Genomic DNA, 21917 nt, shown 5'->3' on the forward strand with positions numbered 1-21917 from the left:
ATTCTTTCTTGTGTTTTTTTCTTTTGTTCTGATTCTTCTCTTATGACATGACTAATATGGAAATATATTTAACTTGATTGTAATGTGTAACCTATATCAGATTGCTTGCTGGCTTTGGGAGGAGAGAGGGAAGAGAGGGTGGGAGAAAAATTTGGAACTCAAAGAAAATCTCTACATGTAGATGGAAAATTTTTAAAAATTAAATTAGAAAAAAAGAAATGGATTCTTCTAGTAAAAGGGCTCTGCTGTACATCAGTGGGCAAAGGACTTACTCTAATGAAATAACTTTTTTAGGGTCTAAGGATAGGAATAAAGATTTCAACTGCTGTAACAGTCAAATATGCCCTCCTGATACTTACTGGGCATTTCCATTGACCTAAAACAGGTTAAGTGCTTTTCTGCTGTGACTTACTGCTCATTCTTTTTTTCAAATTATACTTGTTCAGACTTTAGCCCTATCACAGATTACGAACATCAGGCTTTTCAAATATTGAGTTCAAATACAATCATTATTGATGTCAGTCATAGTGCCTGTATGTATTCACCTTTCACCACTACACTATTCTTACATTTAAGTTATTGGGAGGCAGCTGGTTCAGTTGAAAAACTTATTTAAAGAGAAGAATTAGAAATTACACTGGGGTGGTTCTGTTTTCCCTCTTTCTTTTCTTCTCCCACTTACTCTGCCCTTCCTCTACCTAAGCCAAACTCTTCGAGAGCAAGGGATTGTCTTACTTTTGTATGTGTATCCCCAGTTCCTGGAGCATGGTAGATGCTTTATAAATGCTTTTTTATTGATGAATTTCCTTTGAGTTTGGAAAAATTACCCATTTTTAGCCATAGATTAGCACATACTTTTATTATATAATGGAAAGAGCACTTCAGAGAACCAAGTTTGGATAGGCTCTGAGAAAGTTTCTTTGCTGAGCCTGTTTCCTCATTCCTGAGTGCTTGGCAGCACATATACTAAAATTGGAATGATGCAGAGAAGATTAGCATGGCCCCTACGCAAGGATGACACACAAATTCATAAAGCAGTGTATATCCTGAATTAATTTCTTTAAGTATTGACTGATTTGATCTCCTTGCTGGCCAAGGGATTCTCAAAAGTCTTCTTCAGCACCACAATTTGGAAGGGTTGATTATGTGGAGTTCAGCTTTCCTTACTCTCACAGCCATATATTGTTATATCCATATCTATACAGAGCTACTGGAACTAGTTGCCAAGATGTTGGTTTTTTATGTTAAACTTCAAGCCAGTTTTTACACTCTTCTCTGACCCTCATTCAAAAGGCTTCTTAATTCCTCTTCACTTTCTGCCATAAGAATGGTATCATCTCCATACCTGAGATTGTTGATATTTCTCCCAATAACCTTAATTTCAGCTTTTGATTCATCCAGTCTGGCATTCTACATGATGTACTCTACATATAAGTTAAATAAATAAGATGACAATGTATCACCTTGTACCCTTTTTCTAATCTTAAGCCAAACAGTTGTTTCATGATTTTAACTATTACTTCTTGACAGGTTCCTCAGGAGATAAGTAAGATGATCTACTACTCCTATCTCTTTGAGAACTTGCAGCATTTTGTTGTGATCCAGACAGTCAATGACTGCAGAAGTAGATTGATTTCCTGCAACTCCCTTGGTTTCTCCATATTCCAGTGAATGTTGGCAATTTGGTCTCTTGTTTCTCTGTGTCTTTGAAAACCATCCTACTCTTCTGGTAATTACCAGTTCACAAGACTAGCTTGCGGAATCTTAAGCATAACCTTGCTGGTATGTGAAATGAGCACAATTGCTTGGCAATTTGGAACTATGACCAAAGATCTATAAAACTAGTAGTACCACTGCTAGGTCTATATCTCAAAGACATAAAAAGGGAAAAAAAGACCTATTTGTATAAAAATATTTATAGCAGTCATTTTTTCTGGTGGCTAAGAATTGGACATGGAAGGGTTGCCTACCAATTTTGAAATGGCTAAACAAGTTGTGGCATATGATAATTGGAATAAAAGCCAAGTTTGCCTTTGGAATACAAAATGAAGCAGACTAGTAGAGTTGTATCTGCTAGCAGATTAAGCAAAGACTACTAGAGATTTGTAGAGATAATTTTCTGGTCATAACTAACACTCTTTTCCCCTTTTTTGTCTTTTTTAAAAATAAAAAGTATTTTATTATTTTCCAGTTACATGTAAAGATAATTTTCAACATTTATTTTCGTAAGATTTTTAGTTCCAAATTTTTCTCCCTCCCTCCCTTCTCTCTCCTAAAAGCAACTGAATATGGGATATACATGTACAATCACATTAAACATATTTCTGCATTAGTCATGTTGTGAAAAAAGAATTAGAAAAGGGGAAAACCTCAAAAAGAAAACAAAAACAAAAGTATAAACAGTATGGTTCAATCTGCATTCAGAACCCACAGTTCTTTTCCTGGATCTTGAGAACATTTTCCATCATGAGTTCTTTTGGAATGGTCTTGGATCATTGTATTGCTGAAAAGAGATAAGTCTATCACAGTTGATTATCACACAATGTTGCTGTTACTGCAAACTTCATAGAACTGATCAACTTTGGCCTCTTTGGCATCAGTGGTTGGAACACAGACTTGTATTGCCGTGATGTTAAATAGTTTGCCTTGGAATCAAACAGATATCATTTGGTCATTTCTGAGATTAGACCCCAGTACTGCTTTTCACCCTTTTTTTGACTATGAGGGCTACTCCATTTCTTTTTTCTTTCTTTTGTGGGGCAATGAGGGTTAAGTGACTTGCCCAGGGTCACCGAGCTAGTTAAGTGTCAAGTGTCTGAAGCCAGATTTGAACTCAGGTCCTCATGAATCCAGGGCCGATGCTCTATCCACTGTGCCACCTAGCTGCCCTCTACTTCGTTTCTTTTAAAGGATTTTTGCCCATAGTAGTATATGTCATGGTGATCATCTGAGTTAAATTCACCCATTTCTGTACATTTAAGTTCACTGACACCCAAGATATCAATGGTTTAATCTTTCTTTCTACTGTTTGACCACATCTAGCCAGGCTTGGTTTATAGATCTTACATTCCATATTCCTATGGACTATCCATTTGTTACCAGACATATCTGAAGCTAAGTTTCCTTTTGGCTTTGGTCTGGCCACTTCATCAGTACTAGAGCTACTTGTTGTCCTTCACTCTTTCTCAGTACTGCATATTGGACACCTTCCAAGCTAAAGGGCTCATCTTCCAAAGTCATCTATTTTATCATATCTTTTATGACTGTCTATGGGATTTTCTTGGCAAAGATACTGGAGTGGTTTACCATTTCCCTCTCCAGAGGAAAGTACTTAATATATCTTAAAGCACTTTATAAACATATTATTCATTTTCTCCATGTGCAAATTAAAACACAAACCAAAGCCCAAGACAGACCTTAACATCAGTGATAATTTTTTTAAACTAAGGAGGAAAAAAATAGTTACCAACTCAGGAAATTGAGTGATACTCATTAGTCTTGAGGCATTACTTAAGAAGTAAATATCCAGGGGCAGCCAGGTGGTGCAATGGATAGAGCACTGGCCCTGGTGTCAGGAGGACCTGAGTTCAAATCTGGCCTTAGACACTTGACACTAACTAGCTGTGTGACCCTGGGCAAGTCACTTAACCCCAATTGCCTCACCAAAAAAAAAAAGGAAAAAAAGAAGTAAATCTCCACCTTAGCTTTCCAAAAGATGCATGAACTCCATTTGTTAGTACATGGTACATTCTTGCTTCTATTTATTTGAAGAGACCACCTAAGTTTTAGTACATTATACCATTTATAGAATCAATCTACAAGCAATTATTTTTATAGTCATTCTGTTTTTCTTCTCTGGAAGAAATTTTCTGGCCTAAAATGTCCTAATAGATGAGTATCTCACATGACCCCATTATAACAAGCTAGTGTCAGACATCATCATCCTAGTTAATATCCATATGGTATTTACTCTTTCCCAGGTACTATATAAAGTATTTTACAATTTTATTATCTCATTTGATCCTTACAACAACTCTGTGAGATAGGTGCTATTATCCCCATTTACAAATGGGAAACTAAGTCAAAGGTTAAGTGAGTTTCCCAGGGTGACATAGCTAATAAGTGTCTGAGGCTGGATTTGAACTCAGGTTCATCCATTGGACCACTTAACTTCATTTTATACTTTGGCAATAATATTGCCATCTGCCTGGCCCATTACATATGTACCCTTCCCCCAGGCAGTTCTGGAACCCATAATCAATGCTGCTTTTGCCACTGGAAAGGGTGAGTTAATTTATTCTTTGTTTTTTTTTTTAGTGAGGCAGTTGGGGTTAAGTGACTTGCCCAGGGTCACACAGCTAGTAAATGTTAAGTGTCTGAGGCCGGATTTGAACTCAGGTGCTCCTGACTCCAGGACTGGTGCTCTATCCACTGCGCCATCTAGCTGCCCCGAGTTAATTTATTCTTAATTGTACCTCCATTCATCATTACTGTGACTTTCCAAGTAAAAAATGCCCCTTCCTGCATACTCCCCCAACCCATATATTGTCTCCTGTAAGTAGTAGTCCTTAATAACTTAGTGCTTAAAGGTTTTTTTTTTATACATTCATTCATTAATTTAATCAGTCTCTTCAGTTGTATCTTTAGTTCAACTGGCCATCTACATTCTTCAGCCATCAAAACATTTCAAGTAATATTATCTAAGGGCAATTGGAAATGTTCCCTTGTCACTCCAGAACTTTTCTCTTACTAGATATAGAACAATGCCTTTTTAGATCATAGCAGATAACAGATTTAGATCTAGAAGGGACCTCAGCTAACCTAGAGAGAGCTAGGAGGCTTCAAGCCAGGAAGACCTGAGTTCAAATCCGGCCTCAGACCCATGTAAGTTATAGGACCCTGGACAAATCACTTAACCTATCTCAGCTTCAGTTTCCTCACATGTCAAATGAGAGGGTTCAGCTGGAGGGCTGCTAAAGTCCTTTCCATTTCTGTATCCGTGTGCCTAGTCTAAACCTCTCATTTCACATAAGAAGAAATTAAGGACCAGAGAGGTCCATATCATGGATAATAAATGGAAGAGCTAGGACTTGAATGAAAGTCCTCTGATCCCAGATCCAGTGTTCATTCTGCCACACTCTGTTAAGACACATGGTTTTCAAGTCCCCGCTTTGCCATTTTATATCTGTGTAACTTGCCTCTCTGGGCCTCAGTTTCTTCAACTGCAAAATGAGGGAACTTCTGGCTCTCAATCCATTTAACCAGGAAAGTCATTAAACCCTTTTGCTTAAGATATTAAAGGTCTCTGTTCAAATTCCAATGTTATCTGAAACATTTCTCAGTCATTTATACTTTATCTCCATTTTACAGCTGAGGAATCTAATGCACAAAGAAACTGAGTGAAATGCCCAGGAGTCACACAGATAGTAAATATCTGAAACAGGATTTGAACTACTTCCTGATGCAAACTACTCTACTACAACATCTAGCTGTCAGATCTGCATCAGTTGAGTTCCTGTAGGTTCGCAAAGGGAAAATTAAATTGAAGAAACATTGAAAATGGGATTGCCTGAATCTATGTTCCGAATAAAGTTTCTTAGGAGGTGGGAGGTTACAAGATTTGCCTGCATGTTAATCTTAACCTTTTACTGGCTATGCCTTTGGACAGAACAATCAGTCTCATTCATTCTGTACTTTAGGGAGATGACTGCTTTGTGTAGTCTCCACTGCCATGTTACCTTCATCTTTATCTTCCCATTGCAAATCCTCAAGAGAGCTGAGGCCCAGGCCAGAAACAGAGATGGAAATTACTCACTCTAACAAATTCCAGGCTGTTGACCAATTAAAATTAAGAACATAGGAGAAGGATCAAAAACAGGGAAATAGGCCTTTTCCCTTGTGGGACCCTTGTCTTCCTGTTTAAACTCTAATGCATCCTGAAACTAAATGATACAGTTTGATTTAGTTTATTAGATCTGTTAGCCAGTCATCCAGTGGGGTTTCTAGAACACAGGAAGGAAGGCACACACAGGAAAGAAGAATTTAGATGTGAGGAAAGGGGAGACAGAAAAATGTCTGGAGTATGGGAGTTTGTGTCTGTTGAATAAGGGATCAGTTTGAGGGCAGTGGACACCAAAGGTGAGAGAAAAGATTTGGTAAACATTTATTAAACACTTCTTATGTGTTCAACACTGAAAATGGAACAAATATAAATATATTGTCCCTGCCTTAAAGGAGCTTATGGATTACTTGAGAGATAAATGTATACAAATAACTATGTAGTCCAGGCCAAGTTACAACTATAATACCAAATGGAATATGATGGAATATAAGTGCACAAATATCAGATTTAAGGCCTTTGTCATGGGCATTGTACTTGGGTCAGCCAAAAGCATTTAATGAATATCTACTATGTGCCAGGCACTGTGCTAAGATGGGCATATAGAGAAAGGCAAAAGATAGTCCCTGCTTGCAAGAAATCATTGGCTCATAGAATTGAGAACTGGAAGGGATCTCAGAGATTATCTAATCCAATTCACTCATTTTAAAGATGAACAATTTTAGGCCCAGAGAGATTTGTCAAAAGTCATCCAGGTACAGGGGCAGCTAGGTGGCCTAGGGGATTCAGGAGCACCTGAATTCAAATCTGGTCTCAGATACTTGACACTTGCTAGCTGTGTGATCCTGGGCAAGTCACTTAACCCTCATTGCCCTGCAAAAGCAAAAACAAAACAAACAAATAAAAACAACAACAACAACAAACAAACAAACAAAAAAAGTCATCCAGGTAGTATATGAAAGTCAGAGTTCCAACCTCAATGTTCTTGCTCTGTCCACTACAACAGGTTGCCCAGATACTTTGAAAGACTTCATAAATGCCCCACAAAGTTGAGCCTGACCAATCAACCTATCCCCTAGGTGATTGCATTGCACCCCCACAGCCCTAGACAGACTACTCTGTGGAATACAAAAGAAAGACATATTCCCTTGGTCTATGCTAAAACTGAGAAAACTCAGAACACTTATATATGAGGAAAGGAATCCAGAATACCTTGCAAACACCATAGCTCCCAACTTCTGCCCTCCCCATACTGATGCAGACCTCATACTGCTTGTGTAGATGGTGGTAGACAGCTCCCTCTCACCAGCTGAATCCTGTGTGAAGTATCTTGCTGATAATTTGTGAAAGGAATTCATAGATGCCTTTTCCTAGAGCCAGGGCCAATGTGCACTTAGTTCTCTTGCCTGTGTTGGATCAAGTTCTGAATGTTCCATATCCATACTTGCTGCTGACAAGGAAAGAAAAACAAAATACTATGAGATATCAGGGGATAGAAAGTTTACTTCTGGGAAGGAGGATCAGGGAAAGCTTCATGGTGGAGGTAGCTTCTGTTGATGATCCTAAAGGATGGATGAAAACTGGATAGGTATCTCTAGGTAAGAAGATATTTTAGATATGGGGAATGGCATGCATAAAGGTATGTGCTAAGAGGGAGGAGGAGCTTAGAAAGAGAGAGAGAAAATAGTATAAAAATGTCAAAATTTTTGTCTAGCTCATTAAAAACTCCTAGCTCAGATTTCAGTCTCTTTTTAGTGAAATGACATATAGTCTCCTGTTTGGTAATGTTACCTAAGGACCTAAAAAGGCTAGAAATGCTGTGGACATTTAAACATTTTGTGGTTTACCTGAAACTTTAATTAATTTTTTTTAGTGGGGCAATTGGGGTTAAGTGACTTGCCCAGGGACATATAGCTAGTAAGTGTTAAGTGTCTGAGGCTGGATTTGAACTCAGGTCCTCCTGACTCCAGGGCTGGTGCCACCTAGCTGCCCCACTTTAATGAAATATTAACTGTTCTTTAACACTGAAGAAGAAACATTTTCTCCTTTTAAAACATATAAAGGTCTTGTGTTTCATGGTAGGGCAGGTGGGCTCTCTCTTGTTCTCTCTCTCTCTTTTTTGAAATAAACATTTTTATTTCTAGTTTTGGGTTCCAATTTTTATCCCTCTTTCCTTCCCTCCTTCCCCTTCCTGAGGTAGCAAGCAATCAGATATGGGTTATACATGTACAATTATGTCATTTTGTACAAGAAAACTTGATTAAAAGAAAAAATGAAAGAAAGTGAAAAATGGCATGCTTCAGTCTGTGTTCAACCAATATCGGTTCTTTCTTTGGAGGTGGATAGTATGTTTCAACAATAGTCCTTTGGGATTGTCTTGGATCATTGTATTGTTGAGAATAGTCAAATCATTCACAGTTCTTCATCAAACAATAATGTTTGATGAAGTATGGGTGATGAAAATGGGTACATGATCTAGAGAACAATGTTCTCTTCGCATAGTTTCAAATTGGTCTCCAGAATGGTTAGATCTTTCATCTTGTTCTCTTGAAAAAGACAAAGCAAGTTTCCAACTTCTTCCTTAACCTGTTGACTCTAGAATAAGCACGCAACTCTCCTTTAGGTTTTATAAGTTTTAACTTCAGAGAAACTAATAGGGGCAGCTAGGTGGCTCAGTGGATAGAGCATGGGTCCTGGAGTCAGAAGGACCTGAGTTAAAATCTGGCCTCAGATACTTGATACTAGCTGTGTGACCCTGGGCAAGTCACTTAACCCCAATTGCCTCACCAAAAAAGAAAAAAAAAGAAAGTAACTTTTGGGGGACAGCTAGGTGTCGCAGTGGATAAAGCACTGGCCTTGGATTCAGGAGGACCTGAGTTCAAATCCAACTACAGACACATGACACTAACTAGCTGTGTGACCCTGGGCAAGTAACCCTCATTGTTCGGGAAAAAAAAGAAAAAAGAAAGTGTAACGATTGGAATAACGCCACCTGCTGGATACTTACTGTAGAAGAGTTCTGCCCATGAAGGGAAGGTCTTTGAGGGCAAGACCAGGAGTCAGGAAGTGACGCGGGCTAGTGGGAGGAGGAAGGAAGAGACTGGCGCTCAGGCTCAGGCTCTTTCCTTTGGACTCTGGCGGAGAGCGGAGCTAGAAATGTGCTCTCCCTTTAATAGATAGGAATCTAGGCCTTTTCTTCTCTCTTTATCAAATTCTTATTCTCCTTAATAAACGCTTAAAAGTCTAACTCTTGCTAAAGCTTATAATTTATTGGCGACCACTCATTAGATATTTTAGGCAGTTTAGCTAGAATTTTAACCCTTAACAGATGGCTGACCACGAAGAGGAAAGCTGAACCTCACTTCTGATCTTCTTGTTGGGTAAGAAATTTCCCCTCCCTCTCCCTTTAACTGCTAAGTACTGGCTTACTGGCTGTGTTTTTCCTTTAAATTTTTTTGAATGGACCTTTTAAACTCCCTAATTATCCTATTTTTTATTTTAGTCTGTTTAACCAGACAAATGGGAGATAAGATCATGTTAATGCTTTGTTTTTGTGGATTTTCTATTTTTCTTTTTATTTTTGTTAAAAGAGCCAGCAACTTACTCACACAAGGAAATATCTCTCCCTCTCCCAACCATGCTTTTTCAGAGAAACCTGAAGAGATTCCCCGCAGCTTTTCCCAGTTCTAACAGTAATTGTTGCTCTAATTTTGCATGCCTGGAGGCAATGACCCACCCTCTAGAAGCTTTTAATCCCCTAGCACCTGGAGGCAAAGTGGGGGAAGAGGAATCCAGGCCTGAGTTCAAAATCAAGTCTGATTCAAATTGCGCTGGTCCCTCCCCTCCTCTCCAGACCCCACCCTCTACTCCTCCTATGGCCAAGCCCATAGCTTCCCCTGCCTGGGAAGTCCAGAGATCTGATGCGCATGCTCAACTTTTTCTACCTGCATTTGCAGCTTCAGGCTCAGCCCTTCCCCATCCTGGCTGTGCTTTTGAGACAATCTTAGAAAACTCTTTAAATTCCAGATATGCTCGTTTTGTTCATAATTTTGCTAACCTGCTTTTGTCTTTCATTAGTAATCTTATAAAGCATTTGTATGGTGAAAAGCCCGACAGACAATATAGAGGGGTTAAAGAAGAAAAACTTAAGCTGAATAAGAATGACAATCATCAACATAGTTCAAGACAATGCTTCTTTTGGCATGGAAGGATATATATTGTACAGAAATGTAGAAGTAAGCAGCAAGGTATTGATATGAGTATTGGGGATTTTAGATATCGGAATCAAAAGTGTTCTGAATTCACTCAGAGTAATTGTATCAGTTCAGAGGTTACATAGGATTTCTATGCTATTACATCTACATTTTGAAATTAATGGTAATGGGTTTATTTTCATAGAGATTTTCATGCTTTTGAGATTGTGTCTTATACTTAGTTTTTAAAACAAGGAGAATATTTGTAAAAGCTTTTTATAGTCATGTGATCAAGTTTATATTTTATAATACTCTTATTAATATTAAGTTCACATTCATTTAGTCCTAGTTTGAATTTCATTGTTTTTTATTGTTCCATGTGTATTTTCTTCTATTCGTTTTTATCTATCTAATTTTAAAAAATTGCAAGATGGTTTTGATTTCATAATACAATGTTAATTCTAGGAGTATTGTGGTCCCATATTCTGAGTTGTTTGTTTTTGTTTTTCTCAACTGATTATTTGATCAAACTCTTTAAAGCATTTCCTTGGCAAATTGGTTGCCATGGCAAGTGTAAATTGATTCTAGAAGTATTATTTTTGATAAGCACATTCCAAAAAAAAAAAAAAAAGAGGGGAACATTTGTAAAAGTTTTCTTTTTTCAAAAAAAAGTTTTCTTTGAGATTCTGTTGTGCTTTAACTTGTATTTAAATATGTTCAGATTTTTCAAAAAAGTAATTGTATACTAAGTTAAAAAAAGGGGTATTATTTGAAATTGTTGCATAATTATATATTGTGTTCTGAGTCAAGATGTATTCACATTTTTTGCAATCATTTATTATCCTCAATTTTTAAATCCATATGAGACTTGGATTATGGGAACTTATCATTTAAGACATTAATTGCCTTTATTCTGAGTTATCAGATGCCAGTTGGCCAAGATGCCATCCAATCACAAGAGGAATACATGCAAGAGCAGACACTGAACTGTCACATGAGGGGAGACATGCATGAAGTCAAGGTATGGCCGAGGGAACGGCTTTTGACAAATGTTGAGGTTGGATTCTCTTGGTTTAATAGTTTATTTTATTTTTCCCCACAATATTGTACAGATGGCTGGAAGTATTCATCCCACCCATCTCGCTCCTACACCTGGCTTCTATGCTCCCTCCTATATGCCTGATGCCATGGACATCTCAATCCCATGCATCTGATTAAGTCTGACTCAGTTTCCTCCAATATGTTCGGTGGCATGGACATATATTCCATCCACCTATTTTAGACCTGGCATACTGCATGGGCAGTATATATTGCTCAAGTGTGGGAATGCTCATATCCCATCATTTCTCTGTTCTTTTATGGTAACCCCCATAATTATCTCAGGTGTCATGATAAATACAGTGTTGAATTTGGCCTTGACACCTGTTACCAATTATATTAGATTTTTAAATTTCTCATAATGGCATGAGGATAATTAGGCAGATGATGCAAAAAGTGATAAAACAAAGATAAAAATTATTTTTATTAATTAATATTGCAGCAATTGTCTTCTCAATTACCCTCCATGAGGGGGGACTATAGTAATATTATAATTTTAAAGAATGTTTTAATTTTTGTTTTATTATATGTTTCATGTGTAACAACTAAGATTCTGAATTCCCTTAGACATGTTTTTGAGAACTTTCATTGTTTGATTTGATTATTGACAAAGCTATTTTAAAGTTGTGTTAAGCTCAATTTTGTAGGAAATTTTCCTGGCTGATTACCAGCATCCACACATCAACCCCTGAAAAGACTTCCATTCCACGACTACACCTAGAGGACATCTGAGAAAAGACTTTCAGAGACTTTAAATGAACAGTTTTGATTTGTTGTTTTTGTTGGTTTTTTTCTCTTTCTGTTATAATATACACCATCTGTAACATGTATTCTCTGCAGAGGCCCTCCCTTTGCAAGACTAATGTCAAAGCGTCGGTTCATGAGGACAAAAAAAAAATCGCCCCTCTGGACAAAACTTTCCTCTCTTCCTTTTCTATATTGTTGTTCACATATTATTAGTTAGCAATAGTTATTATATTCTTTTTACTGTTCCGTCAAGGAAATATTTTGTTTCTTGAGGAACAACAGGGGGGACTGTAACGATTGGAATAACGCCACCTGCTGGATACTTACTGTAGAAGAGTTCTGCCCATGAAGGGAAGGTCTTTGAGGGCAAGACCAGGAGTCAGGAAGTGACGCGGGCTAGTGGGAGGAGGAAGGAAGAGACTGGCGCTCAGGCTCAGGCTCTTTCCTTTGGACTCTGGCGGAGAGCGGAGCTAGAAATGTGCTCTCCCTTTAATAGATAGGAATCTAGGCCTTTTCTTCTCTCTTTATCAAATTCTTATTCTCCTTAATAAACGCTTAAAAGTCTAACTCTTGCTAAAGCTTATAATTTATTGGCGACCACTCATTAGATATTTTAGGCAGTTTAGCTAGAATTTTAACCCTTAACAAAAGAAAGAAAGAAACTAATAGACAAAAACCAAAAACTAACAAAGTAATATAACTTTTCTTTAAAAATTTTTATTGATATCTTTTATTATATTACCTACATTTTTCAACATATACCTTTCCTCTCACCCTCTCAGAAAGTCATCTTTCATTATAAAGAATAAAAAAGTTTGAAAAAATTAGCAAACACACTGGAAAATATGATTATATCCAGTGATCTAAACTGATAGTTACCCACCTTTGCAAAGAAGCAGGGGAGTTTCCTATCCACATCTCTATTTTGAGGTCCAAGTTTGATCGTATTAATATTCCCTAGCATTCAACCTCAACTGATTTGCTGTTTTTGTTCTTTCCATTTACATTGTTAGAGTGTTTGTGTATATTGTTTTCCTGGTTCTTATGTTACTTCAAATCCATTCATAGAAGCTTTCTCATGCTTCCCTGAATTCATAATATTAATCTTTCCTCGTGACTCTAGCCTGTGGAATAAAAACTCACTATTTAACAAAAACTGCTGGGAAAACTAGAAGATAGTATGGCAGAAACTAGGCATAGACGAACATCTTACACTGTACACCAAAGTAAAGTCAAAATGGGCACATGATCTAGACATAAAGGGTGATACCATAGGCAAATTAGAAAAGGAAGGAATAGTTTACTTGTCAGATCTATAGAAGAGGGGAAGAATTTATGACCAAAGATGAGATAGAAAACATTATTAAATGCAAAATGGATCATTTTGACTACATTATATTAAAAAGGGTTTGCACAAACAAAACCAATGCAAAAAAAGACTAGAAGGAAAGCAGAAAGCTGAGAAACAATTTTCACAGCCAATGTTTCTGATAAAGTCCTCATATCCAAAATACATAGAAAAATGAATCAAATATGTAAGAATAAAAGTCATTCCCCAAGATGAAGAAATTAAAACTACGTACAACCATATGAAAAAATATTCTTAATCACTACTGATTAGAGAAATACAAATTTAAACTACTCTGAGGTACCACCTCACACAATTGGCTAATATGACAAAAAAGGAAAATGATAAATGTTGGAGAAGATGTGGGAAAATTGGAACACTAATGCACCATTGGTGGAGTTGTAAACTGATCCAATCATTCTGGAGAGCAATTTGGAACCATGCCCAAAAGGCTATAAAACTGTGCATATCCTTTGACCCAGCAATATCACTACTAGGTCTATATTCCAAAGAGATCATAAAAAAAGGAAAAGGACCTACATGTACAAAAATATTTATAGTAGCTCTTTTTGTGGTGGCAAAGAATTGGAAATTGAAGAGATGCCACCTCAATTAGGGAACAACTAAATAATTCGTGGTTTATGGATGTAATGGAATATTATTGTGGTATAAGAAACAATAAGCAGAAAAACCTAGAAAGATTTACATGGATTGATGCTGAGTGAAATGAGCAGAACCAAGAGAACATTGTACACAGTATCAACAATATTATGTGATGATTAGCTGTGATAGACTTATCTCATCTCAGCAATACAATGATCCAAGACAATGCCAAAAATTCATGAAGGAAAATGGAGTGTGAATGCAGATTGAAGCATCCTATTTTCCCTTTTGTTGTTGCTTTTTGTTGTTGTTGTTTCTTCTTTCTTGTGTTTTTTTTCCTTTTGTTCTGATTCTTCTCTTACAACATGACTAATGTGGAAATATGTTTAACATGATAGTAATATATAACCTTTATCAGATTGCTAGCTGGTCTCAGGAGGGGTGAGGGAAGGGAGGGTAGGAGAAAAATTTGGAACTCAAAATCTTACAAAAGTGAATGTTGAAAACTATCTTTACATGTAATTTGAAAAAAATAAAGGTCTGGTAAAATGAAAAAAAAATCTTTCCTCACAACACAGTAATATATTCATGTATTACAAAATTTTCAGCCATATCCCATTTGATGGGCATCAACTTTGTTTCCATTTCTTTAAAACAACAAAAATAGTGCTATAAGTATTTTGTAATTGACTTTCTTTTTTGTAATTGATTTCCTTTGGAGTATATGCCTAGCAGTGGAATCTATGGTATGGAGGGTATGGAATTTTTAGTCACTTTCTTTAGATAATTTTAAATTACTTTCTGGTATAGTTGGGTCAATTTACAACTCTACCAATTGTGCATTTGTGTGCCTTTCTTTCCACACCAATCCCATTGTTGACTTTTCTCATCTTTTATTTTCTTTACCAATTGTTAAGTATGAGGTAAAACTCGAGTTGTTTTGATTTACATTTTATTATTATCATTCTAAATCAATACTTAGAACATTGTTTTTGTATGGTACATAAATCTTAAAAATCCAATCTGTCTTATATACACATTTTGGGGAAGTTATGCTCAGCTCTTTCTTAGCTCCTTACTTTGCACTGACCTCTTCCTTTCCAAGAAGCCTGTTAACTCTCTTTTCGCTATTTTCCAGAGCTAAGACCCAGCAAGCAAGCTATTCCCTGAGCTTTGTATAATAATTCCTTGTGCTCACTGTGTGTATAAACTCTTCAGCAATAAAATCATAGAATTGTTTCACAACAACCTCAGGTGGTCCCTGAGGTTAGACAAGTACTTGCAGGAACCACGTTCCAGTTATGAAGCCCTGCTATAAATCAAACTTGCCTCATTGTTTCTGTTACCCCTCATTACCATGGCTACAGCTCACTGAATGTTTCTTTGACTATGTATCAAGGCTTAGTGTGTCTAGTTTCTCTTCTCCAACAGAATAAAGAAGGCTTTTGGCCTATAACCTCTGTGAGCTCTTTGGTATTCTCAGAGTTAACAGTTCATAACTTTTGAGTCTCTTTGGCCATTTATTTTCTGAGTTTGATAAGTCAAAGCTCTTAGCCTAAGGTAGATTCACTTTGGCAAGACTGCTTAACCTTTCTAGAACCTATTTCCCAATATAATTTTTGACTCTTGCCTGGCAGAAGGCATTGATTTAGCTAATTGCCAAAGATACCTTTCACGACCTATTGCACATACTCCAAAGAACTTATTGACACTTCTCTCACACCCACTGAAGGTCTCCTTCATACTAGAAGCAGCTTGGAGTGATGTAAAGAGTACTGGACTTGGCTTAAGATCTTGCTTTGAGTCCAGCTATGTCATTTACTAGGTATTTGACTTTAGGCAAGCTACTTAGATATCTGATGACTCCAGTTCCTTTTTTCCCCCATATGAATATTTTATTATTTTCCAGTTACATGTAGAGATAGATTTCAACATTTTGGTTTTTTTTCAACATTTGTTTTTATAAGATTTTTTGTTTCAAATTTTTCTCCCCAAGACAGCAAGTAATCTGATATAGATTATATATGTACAATCACATTAAACATATTTCTGCATTAGTCATGTAATGAAAGAAGAATCAGAGCAAAAAGGAAAAACCTCAAAAAAGAAAAACAACAACAAAAACAATAGAAATAGTATGGTTCGATCTGTATCTAGATTCCACCACCTCAAAATCATCAAGAACAATACCAAGTTTGATGTTTGTTTTTCTCCTCAAATTCTCTACTCTGCTTTCACCATTTCTATCAGTGACATCATCATTTATGGTGATGGCTTTCACTGATTTTTCCTTTTCCCTCCATGCTTCATTAATTATTGATTTCTGCTAATTCTACCTCCTTAATAGCTTTGATCTCCTCTTCATTCCTATTGCAGCTGTCCTGGAGTGGGCCACCATTACTATTTGTCTGGTAAAACTACACTCTCCTAACTCATTTCTACTTCAACTTTATTCCCCCCTATTCCATGCAACATTCTTATAGATCTTGTCCCATAGCTCTTCTAAGACTTATTGTTGTCCTCTAAGGTATCACCTCACACCTATCAGAGTGGCAAATATAGCAAAAAAAAGGAAAATATTGGATGTTGGAGGGGATGTGGGAAAGCCGGGACACTAATCCACTGTTGGTGGAGTTGTGAAAAGATCCAACCATTCTGGAGAGCAATTTGGACCCAAAGGGCTATAGAACCATACATACCTGGAAAGACTTGTTTGAACTGATGTATAGTGAAGTGAGCAGAACCAAGAGAACATTGTGCACAGAGATCTTTAAGGGCCAAATTTAGTATGGGAAGAGTTAAATGGGCAGCTTTCTGTAGTATTGTGGTAAGAAAGGAAACAATCTCTTTCAAAAAACAAAACAGGTTTATTAATGGGAACAAGTTCAAAACACAAGTGAGGTTAATAGAGTTAGGGAATCTAAATCTCTGGGGTAAAAAGGCCCCAGGCACCCCCAACCTGCCTCCAGCCCAGCTAGCTCCAAAGAGCTAGTTTTGCCTCAAAAACACAAACTCACCAACACCTGAAATCTGTAGCTCTAAGCAGAATTAGCTTGCAGTATCTTCTGTTTTGGTCCGAAGGTCAAACACCAATAGCTCCTCTAACTGTCTACCTTCCTTCCCTGTTTCTCTCAGAAAACTCTCCTCAGAAAAACTCCTCTCTCCCTCTTCCTCTAACTGTCTCTCCCACAAGAAGGGGTGGTTCTTAGCCATCCTGAGTCTCCAATTGGTTCAGCACCCCCACATGGGAAAAGGACTTACATGTACAAAAATATTTATAACAACTCTTTTTGGTGATGTCAGAGAATTGGAAATTGGAGATGCTCATCAATTGAGTACTATGGTTTTATAAGACATGATGAGGGGTGGTTTCAGAAAAAGTATGTCAAGAACTATATGAACTGATGTAAAATGAAGTGAGAAGAACAAGTTCATTGTGCATAGTAATAGCAATATTGTGCACAGTAACCGTGCATAGTAATTGTGCATAGTAACCATGAAAGACTTGGCTACTCTGATCAATGCAGTGATACCACACAATTCCAAAGGACTTATGATGAAAAAATGCCATCCACATTCAGAGAGAACTAATGAATTTTTAGTGCAAATTGAGGTATAATTTTCTTACTTTCTTGTTTTTTTTAAACTATGGCTAATATGGAAATGTTTTGCATGATTTCACATGATATTTTGCTTGACAGTGTATATGGGACGTGATGGCAAAGAGTGAGAGAATTTAGAACTCAAAATTTAAACAAGGAAAGTATGTTTATGATAAATAATCATTGGAATGTTTAAAAAAATTCTGGGAGATTCACTTCTGACCCCTTGTATCTCCCATTTTAAATTTTATTGTTCTGTTCTAGCACCAAGAGTCAGTCTCAGGACACAAAAGGGTGCACTTGACAGTTTCTTGTAATTGCATTGTTTTATAAGCTGTGTGGTTACAGAAAGGCTGTTGCCTATGTAATATAAATATAGATAGTTGAAATCAAGGTTGAAAATTTTTTAGAGGTGGAGCCATATAATCCATACGCTTAATAATTCTGAATGATTTTCTTTGTTCCTGTTACATAACCTATCAATTGAGAATTTGTCTTTGACTGGGTCATTGAAGCCAGGTGCTAGATTGGGTTGGCAGTGTGTTTATGCACATATATAGAAACTAACGTGTATATTAAAGGGAACTTGATGTGACCACTGAGCTGGTGGCTAGCGCAGAACACTGCCTGGTGGACAAAAATTATGAACTACTACTTAGTCGGTCAACACATATTTATTAAAGTGTGATTTAAATGCTATCTATTAATTACTTACTATATGCTGGACACTGACCTAAGTGCTGGGAATACAAAGAAAAAAAATCCCTGTCCCAAAGGAGCTTACATTTTAATGGAGGAGACATGTAAATAATTAAGTAGATATTAAATAAATACAGAGTAAATGGAAAGTAACGTTAGAGGAGAATGCTCTAGGAGTTATTAGGACTAGCAAAAGTTTCTTGTAGAAGGTAGTATTTATTGTGGATCTTGAAGAAAGTAGGGATTCTAAGAAAGGGGAGGAAGAGAATTTCAGGCATAAGGTCAGTGCAAAATTATGGAGATGGGAATATGTTGTATATGAGAAACAAATGGCTTAGTATGGCTGAATCATTAGAGTACATGGAAGGTCTTAAAATTTAAGAAGTCTGGAAATGTAGGAAAGGGTCAGGTTGTAGAAAATTTTAAATGCCAAACACAGAACTTTATATTTGATCTTAGAGGGAGCCACTGGAATTTATTGAGTGTGTGTGAAGGGGGTGACACAATCAGATTCATGCATTAGGATAATAACTTTGGCAGCTGTGTGGAGAATGAATTGAGTGGAGAGATATTTCAGGCAGAGACACCAATTAGAAGGCTATTGCAAGAGGAGATGAAAACTTGAACTTGTAGCCACTGGTAGAGGCTGTGTGAGTAGAGAGAAGAGAACATATATAAATGATGTTATGAAGGTAGAAATGACAAGATTTGGTAACTGGATATGTAGGGCTAGTGAGAGAGGGAAGTCAAGGATGACACTGAGGTTGAAAACCTTGGCAACTAGGATGATGATGATGATCTTTAGTAATAGAAAAGAAATTCAGAAGAAGGAAGGATTTAAGGTAAATAATAATGAGATCAGTTCTGGATATGTTAAATTTGAAATGTCTATGAGATATCCAATTCAGAATGTCCAGGCAGTTTGTGGTATGATACTGGTAGTCAGGAAAGAGACTAGGGATTGATATATAGATCTAGGAATCATTTATTGATCGTTGATGGTCATTGAACCCATGGGAGCTGATGAGATCACAAAATGAGACAGTAGAGAAGAGAACCTAGGACAAAGCCTTGGGGGAACACCCACAGTTAGTGGACATGAAATGGATGAAAGTCTAACCAAGGAGACCAAATGGTTAGATGGGCAAGGGGAGAAAAGGAGGTAGTAGAGTCATGAAAACTCAGAAAGGAGAGTGTTCAGGAGGAAAATAAAATCAATAGTATCAAATACTGGTGAGAGGTCAAGAAAGATCAGGATTGAGAAATGACTGGTAGACTGGCCATTCTGAAATCATTGTTAAGGTTGGAGAGAGCAGATTCAATTGAATGATGAGGTCAGAAACCAGAAAATGGTGCAAGAGGAAAGAAAGTAGATGCATTGGGTATAAATGGTTTTTTCAAGACATTTAACTGAGAAGGAAAAGGGAGAAGATGAGGGATAGTTGAGCATTTTTAGGCAGCATGGAAAGAACTTGTAGACTGAAAGAGACTGAAGATTAGAGAGGCGATATAGAGATAATATAAGAGAAAATTTGCTGGAGAAGACAAGAGGGGATGGGGTCAAGGGTACATGTCTGCATGCTTATGGACGACATGAAATCCAGTAGACAAGAAAAACAAACAGTGCTTGTTGCAAGAGGACTCAGCAGGTATCACATTCAAATAAAAGCTCTGAGTGAAACTTGGCTAGCAAATGAAAGCTAGCTTACCAAAGTTGGAGCTGGATACACATTTTACTAGAGTGGTCACCATGATGAGGAGTGTCATGAAGCTGGTATAGGTTTTACAATTAGATTTAATCTAGTCAACAAGTTTGTATGCCTCCCAAAAGGAGTTGACAGGCTCATGACCATACAATTTCTATTCACAGAAAAGAGCCACAGCACCATCATCAGTACATAAACTCCCACCAAAATGAACACTGATGAAGTCAAAGAAAATTTTTATGAAGACCTTGAGACTTTCATCATGAATGTGCTGAAAGATGATGACCTTGTAATTCCAGGTGACTAATGCCAGCGTAAGCACAGACTATCAGATATGACAAGGAGGTCTTGGGAGAAATGTAGTTGGAAATGGGAATAGTAACAGTTACTTACTTGAGTCTCATGACCTCATCACAAAACTCTCTTCCATTTCCTAAGTGCAAAGATGCACCTTCACAGCAAACACTAGTATTTAATAGAATATGCCTTACAGAAGAAGAGGCAAACAGGATGTAAGAGTGATGAAGGCTATGTATGGCACAGAGTGATAGACTAATCATAGGTATCCTCTCCAAGGAAAATAATTGCATTCAACAAAAGCAGTGGTTCCAAGGCAAGATGACAACCGGAAGACAATGTCAAGAGATTATAGCACTTCTTCTTCAGGAATAGTTTTTTGCTAACTTAGAGAGAAAGCTGAGCTAACACACAATTGTGAACAGTAGATCAGACAAAGAAGAGGGCAACTTTCAGAAATTTGGCATAGCACTGCATTTACTCAGCTGGGTCAGAATGCTCACAAATATCAAGATTGGTTTGATGAAAATGATAGGGAAATTCATAAGCTGCTAGGTGAAAAATGAGAGCTCCACAGAGTTTACCAGCAGCATAGTTTGGCCATCTCTAAGAAGGCAGAATTTAACTCCATCAAATGTGAAGTACATATTAGATATTTGGGGTAAGGATGAGTGAGGAGTTAAGATGACATGAAGTGGGTGGTTAGATGGCGCAATGGATAGAGCACTGGCCCTGGATTCAGGAGGACCTGAGTTCAAATCCAGTCTCAGACACTTGACATTTACTAGCTGTGTGACCCTGGGCAAGTCACTTAACCCCAATTGCCTCACCAAAAAAAAAAAAAAAAAGAATGACATGAAGGCGGTAGGTCTGCATTATTACTGGCATAAAGTGTTGCCTTCAAAAAGAATGTAGTACTTGAAAAGAGTATTTGGCAGGAACCCTACTTGTCATAGGAAGGATCATAGATTTATAATTAGAAATGATATTTGATATAAAAAAGTAAAGTACGAGGAAAGTTTAGAAAGATGCAGGATTCTTGGCCCAGTAAAAAGGAAGATATGATTTAGTTTTACACTGATAGTAACAATCAAGAGCACTTCTATGTGCCCTGAAAGTTATTTATGGACCAAAGATCTTTGGTGTATCTCAACAACAGCACTGATGGAGCCATACTGATCAGTAATAAGAAAATGGTACTGGAGAAATGGGTGGAATACTTCCATAGTATTCTTTTCCAAAAAAAATTATGGAATAAAACAAACACTTCCATAACACAGTATAATAAAAAATATGATTTCACATGAAACTACACATCTATTATGTACAACTTGCTCTTCCTTTTAAATATATAATAAAGTTATCATGTAATTTTTTCCTTTTTTTCTTTCTCCCAATCCCCACCCTAGAGATGGTTACCGTTAGACACAAATATGCAAATGTATGTGAAGTCATTTTTTACATATTTCTATTTATCAGTTCTTTCTCTGGTTGCATAAATCATTTCCCTTCATATATCCTTTGTAGTTAATTTGGGTATTTAGAATAGTCAAAATGGCTTATTTGCTCAAAGTTGTTCTTAAAACAATATTGCTATTTCTGAATACACTGTTCCCTTGGTTCTGCTCATTATTTTGTGCATGTCTATCCCTGCTTTTATGAGATTAATGAGCTCATCATTTAGCACAGTTGTATTCTATCCCAATCCCAGTACAACTTGTTTTTTGTTTGTTTCTTTTCTTTTCTTTTTACATTTTAATACAGATGGAACATTGAATGATTCCT

At 37.0% G+C, this 21917-nt stretch overlaps 1 non-coding gene across 1 annotated transcript; it reads left to right on the forward strand.

Annotated features, from left to right (window-relative positions):
* The first annotated feature begins 947 nt into the window (after positions 1-947).
* LOC122730193 lies at positions 948-1049 on the forward strand. Its single transcript, XR_006353405.1, has one exon. It is a non-coding gene; the product is annotated as a U6 spliceosomal RNA (small nuclear RNA).
* Positions 1050-21917: the final 20868 nt, after the last annotated feature.

This window comes from Dromiciops gliroides, chromosome 5 (assembly GCF_019393635.1).
Source record: "Dromiciops gliroides isolate mDroGli1 chromosome 5, mDroGli1.pri, whole genome shotgun sequence".
In the NCBI taxonomy this organism is placed as follows: Eukaryota; Metazoa; Chordata; class Mammalia; order Microbiotheria; family Microbiotheriidae; genus Dromiciops; species Dromiciops gliroides.